General features: G+C 50.4%; 1 protein-coding gene and 1 pseudogene across 2 annotated transcripts in view; both read left to right on the forward strand.

The window, feature by feature from the left end:
* LOC126517640 (uncharacterized) overlaps window positions 1-12,353 on the forward strand; it is a 258,981-nt gene that overhangs the window by 161,153 nt on the left and 85,475 nt on the right. The window lies entirely within an intron of this gene.
* On the forward strand, window positions 2,383-6,963 carry LOC129381539 (putative nuclease HARBI1; annotated as a pseudogene).

Genomic DNA, 12,353 nt, shown 5'->3' on the forward strand with positions numbered 1-12,353 from the left:
CGTTAAAGTCGCCTAGGATAATTGCCCGGTCGTTGCTTTCACTTCGCGCAATGCGGCCGTCACTAGCACGTCGAACTTTGCCTTCCTATCTCTAGGTGGGCTGTAGACGTTGGCAATAACTGTTTTTGGCTTGCAGCGTCTACATGGCCAGACCGTGAGAACCTGATGTTGGACACCGCAGTTAGGGACGTAGTCCACGCTCACCGCTATGTCCGCCCGTGTCAGTGCTGCTATCTGAGGATGGTCAGGGTGCGTGTGCATCTTGTATCCTCTGAGGTTCGGTATGTTCTTGCCTGGTTCTTGTATGCATATTATATCCGGGGGAACAGGCGTCGCATCTATAAAACTCAAAAGTGCTGCGTGTTTAGTTCTAAGAGTCCTGCAGTTCCACTGCCAGACCTCGAGGTTTTCGGCTACTCTCGTGTGGCGATTAGCCATCTATAGTACTTTCGCTGTAGGTCAGCTCTCTCTCTTTAGGTCTGCGTGGAGGAGCTCCCGGGCTGGCACATTTTCGTTTGTTCGGTCCCTCTTTCGTAGCATGAGAAGAGGAGTCCTCACTCTGTCGTTTGAGCTTGTACAGCTCTGCGAAAAGAAGTTGGATTTGTCGGGATATGGTATCCAGTTTATCGTCTTTTCCTGTCACCTGTGTGTTCGCGTTCTTGGTTTCTCCTGGCTTGGCTTTGCTCGTGTGGGGCTCATTCCTTTGTTTCAAATCAGCTAGCTCCCTTAGAATTTCTGCAAGGCTGTCCTTTAAAATTCTGTTCTCCTCTAAGATTTTTTGATAGGCTGGAGTCTGAGTTACTGGATCGGCAGTGGGAGACACTATTCGCGCCCAGTTTACCTGTTGTGAGGCGATGGCCGCCGTCTGATGTTTAGGCTGCGGAGCCCTCTCCTGTTTGGGGGCTAGAGGCTTGACATTGCGTGCCAAGGATGTTGACCTAGATCTCTGACGACTCGGCCGCCTGGTACGCGATCTTGATCTGGATCTCGATGTTCCTTCTTGTCTGAATTTGGAGGGGGTCCCCTCTTGACGTTGAGGCAGCTCCGGAAAGTTACTGAGCTCCAATTCTTCGTCTTCTGTTGCAAACCACCGGGGTCGGTGTTGTTGAGCAGCTTTGTGCGATCCGCTTCTCGGTCGGTCTTGTGGTCGTGTTTGCTTCAGGCGTTTTTTGCAGCTTCGGTCGCCCGTGAGGTGCTGCCCCCCGCAAGCGGCACATCGCGGTGAGCACTCGTGCCCGTCTTCGGGCTCGAGCGCCCCACAGATTCCACACACTTTTGTGTCCGGTTGCGGGCAAACGTCCGTGCGGTGGCCGACGCTGTGACAAATCTTGCAAACCTGCACCGAGTTGCGGTATGGATGACACGCCATTTCCCCACCGCAATAGTAGACGAACCGCGGTAGGACCGTGCCGAGCAATGTGATGACTGCGCTCTTCGAGTCCCCTAGCATTCTTGCCTGGATTATCTCGATGCCCTGGGTACGGACTCGGAGCTTTGCCTTGATTGTCTCTCCGGGCGTGTGCGGCGGCAGTCCATGAATGACACCTCTGACGGCGCCTTCTCCTGTGGCAGCGTACGCATTGAACCCGTGCGTCTTGCCATTGACTGTGAGAGCTGTGATCTTGCGTAGGAGATTAGCTGTCTCTTCCTCAGACGTTGAGACTATTGCGATGTTTGAGCCCTGCTTTATGCGCAGTATAAAATGCTCACCCTTTACTTTGTTGTGGCAGGCCGCGATCACTGCTTCTGCGAGCATCGGACTGGTTAGAGTTTTCAACGGGAGTCCTTGTTGCGGGCGGAGAATGATCTTGAAGTCATCCCGCGGCAGTGGTGGTAACTTGTTCCGTCGCACCTTGCGTCGGCGGATGGGGGGCGAGTGCTGTTCCTTCTGCGAAGGGTCGTTCCGTTTTGCCTGCAGGCGTTCCTTCGCTTGCTGCCGTTTTTGGCGGAGCGTTAGCACCGTCTGCCATCCCTCTTCGTCGGCTTCTCTCGTAAACCGCCGCAGGTCCTCAGCGTCCGTGAGAAGCGTTGTATTAGTTTCATCTTTACGAGGAGTTAAGGCTTCGGAAAAATCCATGCCGTCTTCCTCCGTACCAGTCTGGGTCGGTATAACGTAAAACTATTCCGTTCTGTTTCTATTCCAAAATGGCCGACACCGCTCGCTCATTGGCCGAATTTTTTGAGGCCGCGCCCATTTTTCCTGCCTGTCAAGCGACGTCAGGAATGCTCAAAAACTGCCACGTCAAAGTGACGTTTACGCACTCATTATGCTAAATTATGCCGAACAAACCCGGCAAATTCGTGGAATAACCGGTGAGTGCCCCGTTCCGTTTGGAATAGAAAAAAATGGCGGCCTTCGTGATTGCGTTGGCGGTGGCGGCGGCGGCTCGTCAGTCCGGGCGCGGGAGGAGGGAGCCCGAGGATGCGTTTGACATGCCAGACGATCAGTTTCGGCGGCACTTTCGCCTGAAGAAAGAAACTGTGCGGTGGCTGTGCGACGAAGTGGCGGAGGAACTCGGAGGCGTGAGAACTTCAGCGCTGTCGGTGGAGCGGCAAGTGTTGTGCGCGTTGCGATTCTTCGCAACGGGCAGCTTTCAAGCCTCGGTAGGGAGCGAGGAGACGATCGGCGTGACCCAGCCTGCGGTCAGCAAGTGTGTGCGACGCGTGGCGGAGGCAATCGTCCACGCCGGGGCCCGCAACAAGTGGGTCCATTTCCCGAGGACGTTGGAGGAGAAGGCGGCCGTGAAGGAAGGGTTCCTTCGACGCGGCTCCATTCCCGGCGTCATCGGATGCGTGGACGGCAGCCTTATAGCCATCATCGCACCGAAGGGCGAGCAGAAGGCGGCATTCAGTGCCGCAAAGGCTACTACGCCCTCAACACAATGTTCGTAAGTATCTTAATTTTTGTCTAATTTGCCCGTCATAGCAACGCGTGGCTTATCTGCTGTGCGCGCTCTCGTCAGATCTGCGACGCAGGCATGCGGATCCTCGCCGTCGACCCTCTGCGACCGGGGTCAGACCACGACGCCCACGTCTGGAGAACTACGTGGTTGCGTCGTCGGTTCCTGGAGGGGCATATTGCCAAGGCCGGCGAACACCTCCTCGGTGAGCAGCGGGAAAATTTTGTACAGTTGCAATTCTGGCAGCATGCAGCAAAGCGTGCTCGCGCCGTAGGAGAATATTGAAGCCCGAACCCCTTATGTCATAGTCAGGTTATTAAGTATAGGCGAGATGTAGAAATTTTCCAATGATATCTGCACGAAACAAAGTGACAACACACCTGCGTTGCAATTTAAACTAATTCTTAATGTGAGTGTACAGTGCACGCGTTGTCACATTCTTTTTTACACTGACAGTCATTTGTGAATGGAGACTACACAAAGAGCTGCCTTGCTGCAAATAGGGATGCTATGTCCCAGCTATTGTTATCTGTGATCACAGCTGCGTCAGGTGCTCAGCCTGTATATTTCTTTATTGCAGCCTTTCTGTAGTAGGTGCATTTTACATGACCCATGCTTCGCCTACTAAACTTTGTGCAGAGTTCATACCATGTTTTATGATCCTGCAGGTGACAGCGGCTACCCCCTGGAACCATGGCTCCTGACCCCAGTCACAGGCCACCCTCCCATACACACTGCAGAAGGCAGGTACAACACTGCACATGCTGCCATGCGGTCCGTAGTGGAGCGGTGCATTGGGCTCCTGAAGAGCCGCTTTCGCTGCCTTCAGCGGTACCGCGCCCTCCACTACGAGCCAGAACGCGCTGCCAACATCGTTGCAGCATGTGCAGTGTTGCACAACTTGTGTCTCGACGAAGGTGACGTGTTAATAGATGATGTTAGTGATGACAGCAGCAACAGCAGCAGTGATGATGAAAGTGTTAACCCCTCCCCACAGAGAGTTCCCCGAGTGAGGGCATCACGCATAATGTACCTGAGAGGCTGTGCTGCCCGGGACAATGTTATTCGCTCATTTGGCACGACACGGCAGCAGCACCAGCACTACCTGCAAAGGGTGCGAAGGCGGCTGCGTCGGCAGCAGCACCGACAGCAGCAATAAACACGTGTCTGACACTGCAGGCAGATGTTTATTACTGCTGTCTACACACCTAATAGAGAGCAGGAACCAATGTGAAGAAATGTGTGCAATTAGTGGATAGCGTGCTGTTTTTTTATAGTATCCGCTCAATCATAACCACCGTTTTCACGTGTCCTCTGCCAGTGAGCTGTCACTACCGGAGATGATTGCATCATTCCACTGTGACACTACATGAGAGCCTTTCGTTTAGTACCTGTAGATAGAACACTTTGTGTTCATCAGCAGAATGTTGTAGCCACTTCTCTGGGCAGCTAGGGTTTGCCAAATGATTTGCTGCTGCTGCTGTTGCTTCTGTCATCACCGACACTGTCACCGCCATCTGCACTGTGCATGGGAGGATGGTCTTCGTCTTTTCGCTTCCTATTTGGGCTGCTGCCAAGCACAACACTTCTCGCTCCACCATGTGTACTGTTCTCACGCACCTTGTAGGCCCTGCGCTGTTTTGCCACACAGCCACCGCACAGTTCCTTGACAGAAGGCCAAGTTATGCCGAAAACAATCGCCTGGCATGTCGAGCGCGTTCTTCTCCCTTGGGAGAGTGTACATATGTAAATAGAGTTCTGAAATTGAAGGAACACAAATTGTAAATAGTCATTTCAAGTGCCACTTGTATTGTTTAAAATCGTTTATTTATATCTGCATTGTAAATAAAACCATGTGATCCATCTTCAATGCCATCTTTCATCAAAGCAAATGACAGACAAGTACACAGAGCATGGCTTCATGGCGCCAAAATAGCCGTGTGATGTTCACTACATGGGACCCAGTACACTACCAGTGGCAGATGTTAAATTGCATAAATATGACACGAGCATAATGATATTTTTTTGAACTCGCAGACAACCATTTATCTTCATCCAGCAACTTAACAGCAAGAAAGATGTCTTGTCTATTATGTAGTTGGCATGTTTGTAGTACAAAACAGTTTCTTTTCAATGACTAGTGCCGTAATAAGATCACAGTATAAAGCAGCCATGACATGCTTTTAAGGAACAAGTGAGAAAATGCTTGGCACTTCAACGGTATTTCATATAACGGCTGCAAGAGCAGCCTGGCAGTGAATGTCAAAATAGCGGCCACATCGATGGCTCCGTTACATATGTCGCAAACTGTGCTATACTACAATGGGGACTAGATTGTATTGCTATCATAGGTAAGGACACATGAAATATCACAATAACCATCACAAGTAACAGGTGCTTGGTGTTAACAAAAATACCAATTCGGCCACTTTGCGTAGGCACGAATGGTTTGACATTGCAAACATGACATACATATGGCATGAAAATTGATTTCCAGTTATCACAGCATTGTAGTTATTAAGTGCACCTGTATGGTGTGCGAGACAATGTCGTAGTTGCCGTAAAAGTGATTGCATAGTGTATGTTCCGGGGAAGAACGGTGCATATTGAAACATATCAGTAACAGCGAAACAAAAGTGAACAACACCAAATGAAAATATGGCAAAAATTGTACATATAAGTTATACCGTCTCACTTGGTCAAATAATAATACACACGAAAAGGAATGAACTTGGGGAAAAAATACGGTTAGGAACAGAAACGCAAAAGTTCTACATATAAGTTATATAATGCCTCACTTGGGCAAACTTGCACTACAAATGAAAATAAACATAAGAGAAATTACCTTGCAAAAAAAAAATATGATTAGGGACAGAAATGTACGAAAAACAGCCATATCATCCTTTAGTGCTACATACAAAAAAAAAACCCATGCATTCGTGTTTCAAGTGACATCACAAAACTGTCAGTCTTCGCTGCCATGGTCACGCATGACCTGCACATCAGTTCAGAAGACTGGCTACAACTTGGCAGCACAACGGCTTGTGAGGATGTATGGGCACCACCACCAAATGCTGCAGCGGTGATTTGAACGGAAAGATAGGCAACACTTGTACCTACACAGCACTAAAGGATGATATGGCAAAAAAAAAAAAAAGCTGTCCCTTATGCCTGAGGCGGCTCGCGCAGGTGAGCGAGGGCAGCCAGCAGCTGGCGCAGCGTGGTTGCAATGAGAGTAGTCGCCTCTCGCGAACCACGCATCTCGGCTACCAGCTGCTGCAGGACCTGCCGCGTTGCCCTCTGTTCTTCCACCAGCTGCGAAACAAATTCACTTAGTTAGCTACAGGTTATGCAATGTAAATGCTCGATTTGCACTGTTTGCAAGTGTTGCAGTTTCAGCAAGGTTACTCTTGAGGGCAGCGAGATCATTTACATATGACATGACAAATGGCCGTGCAAACGTACATGGTCTGTTATGTTAAAAACGTGTGAAACGTAGCAAATCCTACCAAGCTGCCTCTGCCTGTCAGAAGGCAGTATTGGTGACTAGTTGAATTGTTGAACAAATGATGATCATGCTGTGGCGATACATGCAACCATGGAAATGTTTTGTAAGTTGCTATGTGTTAAAGAACACCTCAAAGGAGATGTATAAACGTGCATGAGCCAAATGACTACAGATGCCTCTCATGTGTAACATGGTTGTAATGTACATTATTACCATGTGCACTAATCACCTCTTCAAAAAATGACCCGGCCAAGTTGTACGCACCTGCCTAGTTTGCTGCAGCAACAGCTGGTGGAAGCTTGCCGCCTCCGCATTCGCCGCCTCAGCTTGCTGGCTTTGCCGGGCATAGTCGGCGGCCGTCCTGCACACCGCGTCCTCGAGGACCTGTTGGCGGGGTGGCGGCCTGCGGGGCTGCTGCCGAGCTGATGGTCCGTAAAAATAAAATCAGTAAACAGGTTAAAAAAACTAATTTCGCTCCATCCTGCGTAGACATTTTACTGGTTCATTATCAGGTGGAAGCCCAGAAAAATAATTCCAGCAACACACCGTTCAAAAAATGAACAGTAAATTTGCATCAACAAAAAGGCACTACACCATCATAAAATACTACACTGATAGTACTTTCAGCTTGTACGCTGCACAAGCTGCATTACAAATGGTGTTAACAGTCAGATTATTGTTCCATTTTGCAGCGACCTTTAGGCAGGCACTTTTTCTTTGCCATGTAAATAATATAAATACACAATTTCTGTTTCAAAGGTCTTAATAGATACTGCTTGGAGTGATGTGTTCGTATTGCAACAGCTGCTGAAGTGCCTTACGTGCCGTGCCACTAGTCCCCGGCTCCGTGCCTACTGAAACGCGGGCAGCTGCTGGTGGGGCAGGGGGCACATCGCCATGCGGCTCCTCTTCACTGGAGGTGTCCTCCTGGAACAATAAAGTACAGGACATAATGTGATTAAGTTCCATCAACTGGTTGCAATGTCTATTTCACTTATAGTTTTTAAATCAGAAAATTCTTAATCCAGCATGCGACATACTAATGACTTGGAGCTTTGACAACTCGTTGCTAATGCTTTTCGGATTAACGAGCCATGAAATCCACCACAAGGTGTTTCTTAACAGCAGTGGGGCAGCATTTCCGTCCTTCCAAAGTACGGATATAATGTGCTGGCATGTGTGTTGAATTGTAAGAAAACACACACAAGCACACAACGGCAAAATATTCACCACGGTGTAACTGCCCGACATCGGTACACATAGCAACGAACATTGCTACTCACCTCGGAATCGCCAGGGAAAAAATCCACAGGGGCGGAAGCTGGGCCGGTACGGCCGAGCACGGCAAGCACGCGACCCTCCAGGCCGCCCAACTTTCCGCCTCCCGTCTTCCTGCAAATGCATGAACACCGTCAGCTTATACGTTCCTAAGATGTTGCTAGTCGCGGGCTCACCTCTTCTCGGCGCCGACCTGCGCCGCGACCTTTTTGCAGTCATAAGAAAGCCGGGCCCAATAGAGGCGCCAGCGCCCGGCTGCCTTTGCTGCCGGTCCGACGGCGTTTAGGGCGGCGGCAATTTCCTCCCACAATTTTCTTTTTTGAGCAGCACTCATACTTGGCGAGAGGCTTGTGGAGCCTCTCGCCAAGTATGGATGCTGCTCCATAAACTGAACTAACATAGCGGCCTGCGCGGCCGAAACGCGCGCGCTTTTTCCATCCGCCATTTCTTTTTCGCGCTCAATTTTCGCCGGACCGCAGCGAATTAATACCAACAAATCGTACCGTTTCAGATATAACATAACAACATAACATAACGGTTACATTCATTTAATGTGTTGGTATTTTATCACGCCATAAATGCCACGTTAGATTTAACACAAGTGAATAACAACAACAAAAAAACTTTTCTCGTGCAAGTTATATCCAGCAGAAGTATCTGTACCGCCCGCACGGGGGAATGGATCACTGCGCAGCAGTGTGTGGCAAAGAAAAAAAAAATGAGCCTCTGTTACAAACCACCCTCGATTTAAATCATGACCTACATTCGGAGATAGTTGCGATCGTTTATAGAAAACGTTTTCTTACCAGCTATCTGTTGAGATGCCTTCCAACCTTCATCGATTCTTCCGTATCCTATGCGAATAAAAGCAAAAGTGAACACCATGCGATCACCCAGATGTTCAGATGCTACTGCTCAGTCACTAAGCACAAGAAAGAATGATGTGTTTACTCACCGAGCACTACGCTTTCACAGTCTTCATGATGTTCACAGCTTCCAGAATTCTCGGGCGAAAGTACCTCGTACGGCGAGATTTCATCTAATTACGTTACGGACAAAAATACACCAAGAGCGGCCCACAGAACCGATCAGCTGTTTTCACGCAGCCGCCATCTTAAGTGTGCGTAGCAAAATGGATTGGATGCGGAATTGGCACGTGTGTGGCTATGACTCCAAAAATTAAAATATTTGTGTTTACATTCAAGCGCGCTTCAACTTCTTTTGCGTTAAAAGATTACGAAACACTTTTACTCTCAGCTACATACAATTGTTCTTTTATCAGACGTTTATATCTAAATGTCACTTGCTATACGGTCCCTTTGCAAATAAAAAACAAGCAAAACATGCTTCCGGCAACGATGGAGGCTGCTGATTGGGCAGATTGAAAAACGTCGCTTGTTCCCGCCCCCATACGCAGAAACTGTCGCGTCATTTTGACGTCCGGAGTTTGGAACAGTTTTTGTTTGGAATAGAGTTACGTTATCGCGCCCCTGGCAGGTTTCGGTTGGGACGGCACGCCATTTGAGGCGCCCGCCGCAACGGAAGCGATTTCTTGAGACGCAATATGCGTCTGTGTCTTGTGCCAGACGCTGCACCGACGCGACGCGGCGGCCGCCGCCGCGCCTAGCTCTGATGCATGCTAGCTCCGACGCCGCGTACCTGGTAGCTTCTTGAAATTGTGGAGCCGCCGGAAACGGGCCTAGGTCCAAGAGGATGGTGTCCCTGGGTTCCGTAGACGTTCACAATTCTGATGATACACAATTTCGGTTGGTTACTGGAACTGTAACCAACGAAAAACATGGATATTGCGGAGCTCGAAACGGGTGCTGCTGCACACCTCGACGCCGCCTATCGGTTTCCACGGTCGTCGAGAGCTCCACTGAGTAGCCGCGAGGTAGCCGGCGATATCGCGAGGGCGTTCACCTTGCTGTGGGCGTCGAGCGTCGACGGCGAAACCTCGCAGTCCCATCTCCCGGTATGGGCATCGTCGGTAGACGTGACCCGCTTCCCCACAGTGGTAGCAGAGCGGGCGGGGGTCAGGAGCGCGCCAAACGTCTGTCTTCCTCGGGTAGCTGCGCTGGGCGACGGGTGGGCGTGCTGGCGGCGGCGGTGGTAATCGACGGAATTGCGGCGTTACCGGGGCCCTGGCGCGATCTTGGAGGGGGACCTTGACGGCGGGCGACGGCGGCGTAGGTCATCGCTTGCGGCTGAGGCTGTGGCGATTAAGGAGCTGCTCACGTACGGCGTCGGCAATCGAAGTCACTTGAAGCTTTGATGATGGGAACAGCTTCTTTAGTTCCTCCCGTACGACCCCTAGGATAGCCTCTCCTAGATCGTCGGTGGCCAGTGACTGAACTCCGGCGTAGTTTGTCGAGTTCGTGCGACGGTCGAATTGCCGGTTTTGCATCTCGAGTGTCTTCTCGATGCTGGTGGCCTCGCGAAAAAATTCGTCGACGGTCTTCAGTGGGCTTCGTACCATTCCGGCAAAAAGTTCCTCCTTCACACCACGCATGAGTAGGCGGACTTTCTTCTCCTCGGACATTTCCGGGTCGGCGTGGCGGAACAGACGGCTCATTTCCTCAGTCAAGATAGCGACCGTCTCATTCGACAGCTGCGCTCGGGTCTCCTGTAGAGCTTGGGCTCGCTCTTTTCGCACGACGCTTGTAAATGTTTGCAGGAAGCCGCTTCAGAACAGGTCCCACGTCGTCAAGGTGGCTTCTCGATTCTCGAACCACGTCCTCGCGGCGTCCTCCAATGCGAAATAGCCATGTCGCAGCTTGTCGTCGCTTCCCAGCTGTTAAATGTAGCAACCCTCTCATACGTTTCCAGCCAGCTTTCCGGGTCCTCAAATGTGGAACCGCGGAACGTTGGTGCTTCCTTGGGCTGCTGCAGCACGATGGGGGACGCTGGGGCTACCATTGCAGTTACCTTGGCCACAATCTTCTTGGTCTTCTTAGGTAGAAGTCCGCGTTCCGTGGGCAGCTGTTGAAGACGGCGGCTTGCTCGATGGTCCGGGACTACGTTGGTGTTCTCTTTGCGGTCCGGGCTTGGATCACGGCTTGTCGGGGGCGTCCGGTACATGAACAAAAAGCACCTCCACCAGATGTTACGGTCTGGTGACGTTGAAGAACACAGTAGCAATACTGTGAACGACAAAACTAACTTTTATTGGGAGAACCTGTGCCCACAAGACAGGCTACACTTATAGCACAACGATAGCGGCGAACACGCTCGGCGATCATCGAAAATCTGATCAACAGGTCAAGCGCGTCGGCTTTTATACATCAATCGTCGAATTTTCCAGATTAATCGTTGGGACCCGCGTGCCTTCCACAAGGTTCTACACCATTCGCGTCAGGCGATGAAATCAGATAACATAAGGTTCGGCGACAACAAACAGCGGATAGAAGCGTCGATAACTTTCCGGAAACTTCGGATACATGCAGGCGCGTCACGCGCTGTGCGATAACATTTGTTAGGTGGCGTAACGTGGTCGCCCGATAAAGTTAAGTACACGTGTCAATATCCAGCCTTTTATCTCTTGTATCATCGCGACCCCGCACTGCCGTTTGACAGCATCGTCCCTTCTGGGACACATGCTGCAACTGAGTACGCTCGTGAAGTCAGCGATCCCGCTCGCAAGGCACGTCATGTCCCCCAATCTCGTTTATTAGCCTCACAGCATATGCAGAACGAGCGTTAGGACCACTGCCATCGCGAAGTTAAGTTCGAACTAGGTGCTCTGGCCACCATATCCTCGGGCTGGCCTATCCCAGAAGCTTCTCTCTCGCTACACAGGTCCTTATGAAGTCCTACACCAAGGTAACGACGTTAATTACGAGATTTCGCCGCTACACTTTGATGCATCCTCAAGACAGACGCCTGTCGACGTCGTGCACGTTTCGCGGCTGAAGCCATACTTCGCTTGCCATTCTTCGCCTGCCATGCGCCGAGACGGTGCTTCGCCATCCGGGGGTCCTGTTACGGAAGGATGAGAGAACAGGGAGGAAGAAGATAGGAGACGCTGGCTGCTGCGTGTTGTTGGTGGTCAGTCACCTTAGCTATTCTGATTCACCTTGTATATATATTGTAAATACACTTATTATATACTCGAAACATCCCCATAACAATATATTGACGTCGGACGCAACAAAAATTTGTCCTTAATCTGTGTCATGTTTGCCTCTTGTCATCATCGCCCTGTAATGAGCGCTGCTATCTTGAAGCTAGCAGCGATGTCGCGCACAATATTTCTGCAGGTCAAGTGGGCGTTAATAGACGTGCTTCGTAGTTTGAACCATCGTCACATTCTTTCCCATTTTCCTAATTGCAAGGCGACACTGAATTTGAATCTAGATAGATGCAGTTAAGGACTACGGGCAGAAATAAAGGTGGCAGCAGTGCGCCGAGAAAAGTTCCTTTAAAGTCTGAGATGGAAGCAATAGCTTGCAGTTGTTCAGCACACTCCGCTGTCGGTGTAAGGCAGACCAGCACGTTACGTATTGCGTCCTCGTTTTCCCTGCTCTGTTGAATTTGCAAGTGGAGCCAACTTGCCCACGATCTAATGTGTGGCGGTTGAGGAATACGTGGGACCATTTCCGACACCAATGTCGCCTCCCGCTGCCCTTCTTTACTTGCATTCCACTGCACTTCAATGGCTTGCCCAA

This window comes from Dermacentor andersoni, chromosome 11, assembly GCF_023375885.2.
Source record: "Dermacentor andersoni chromosome 11, qqDerAnde1_hic_scaffold, whole genome shotgun sequence".
Classification (NCBI taxonomy): Eukaryota; Metazoa; Arthropoda; class Arachnida; order Ixodida; family Ixodidae; genus Dermacentor; species Dermacentor andersoni.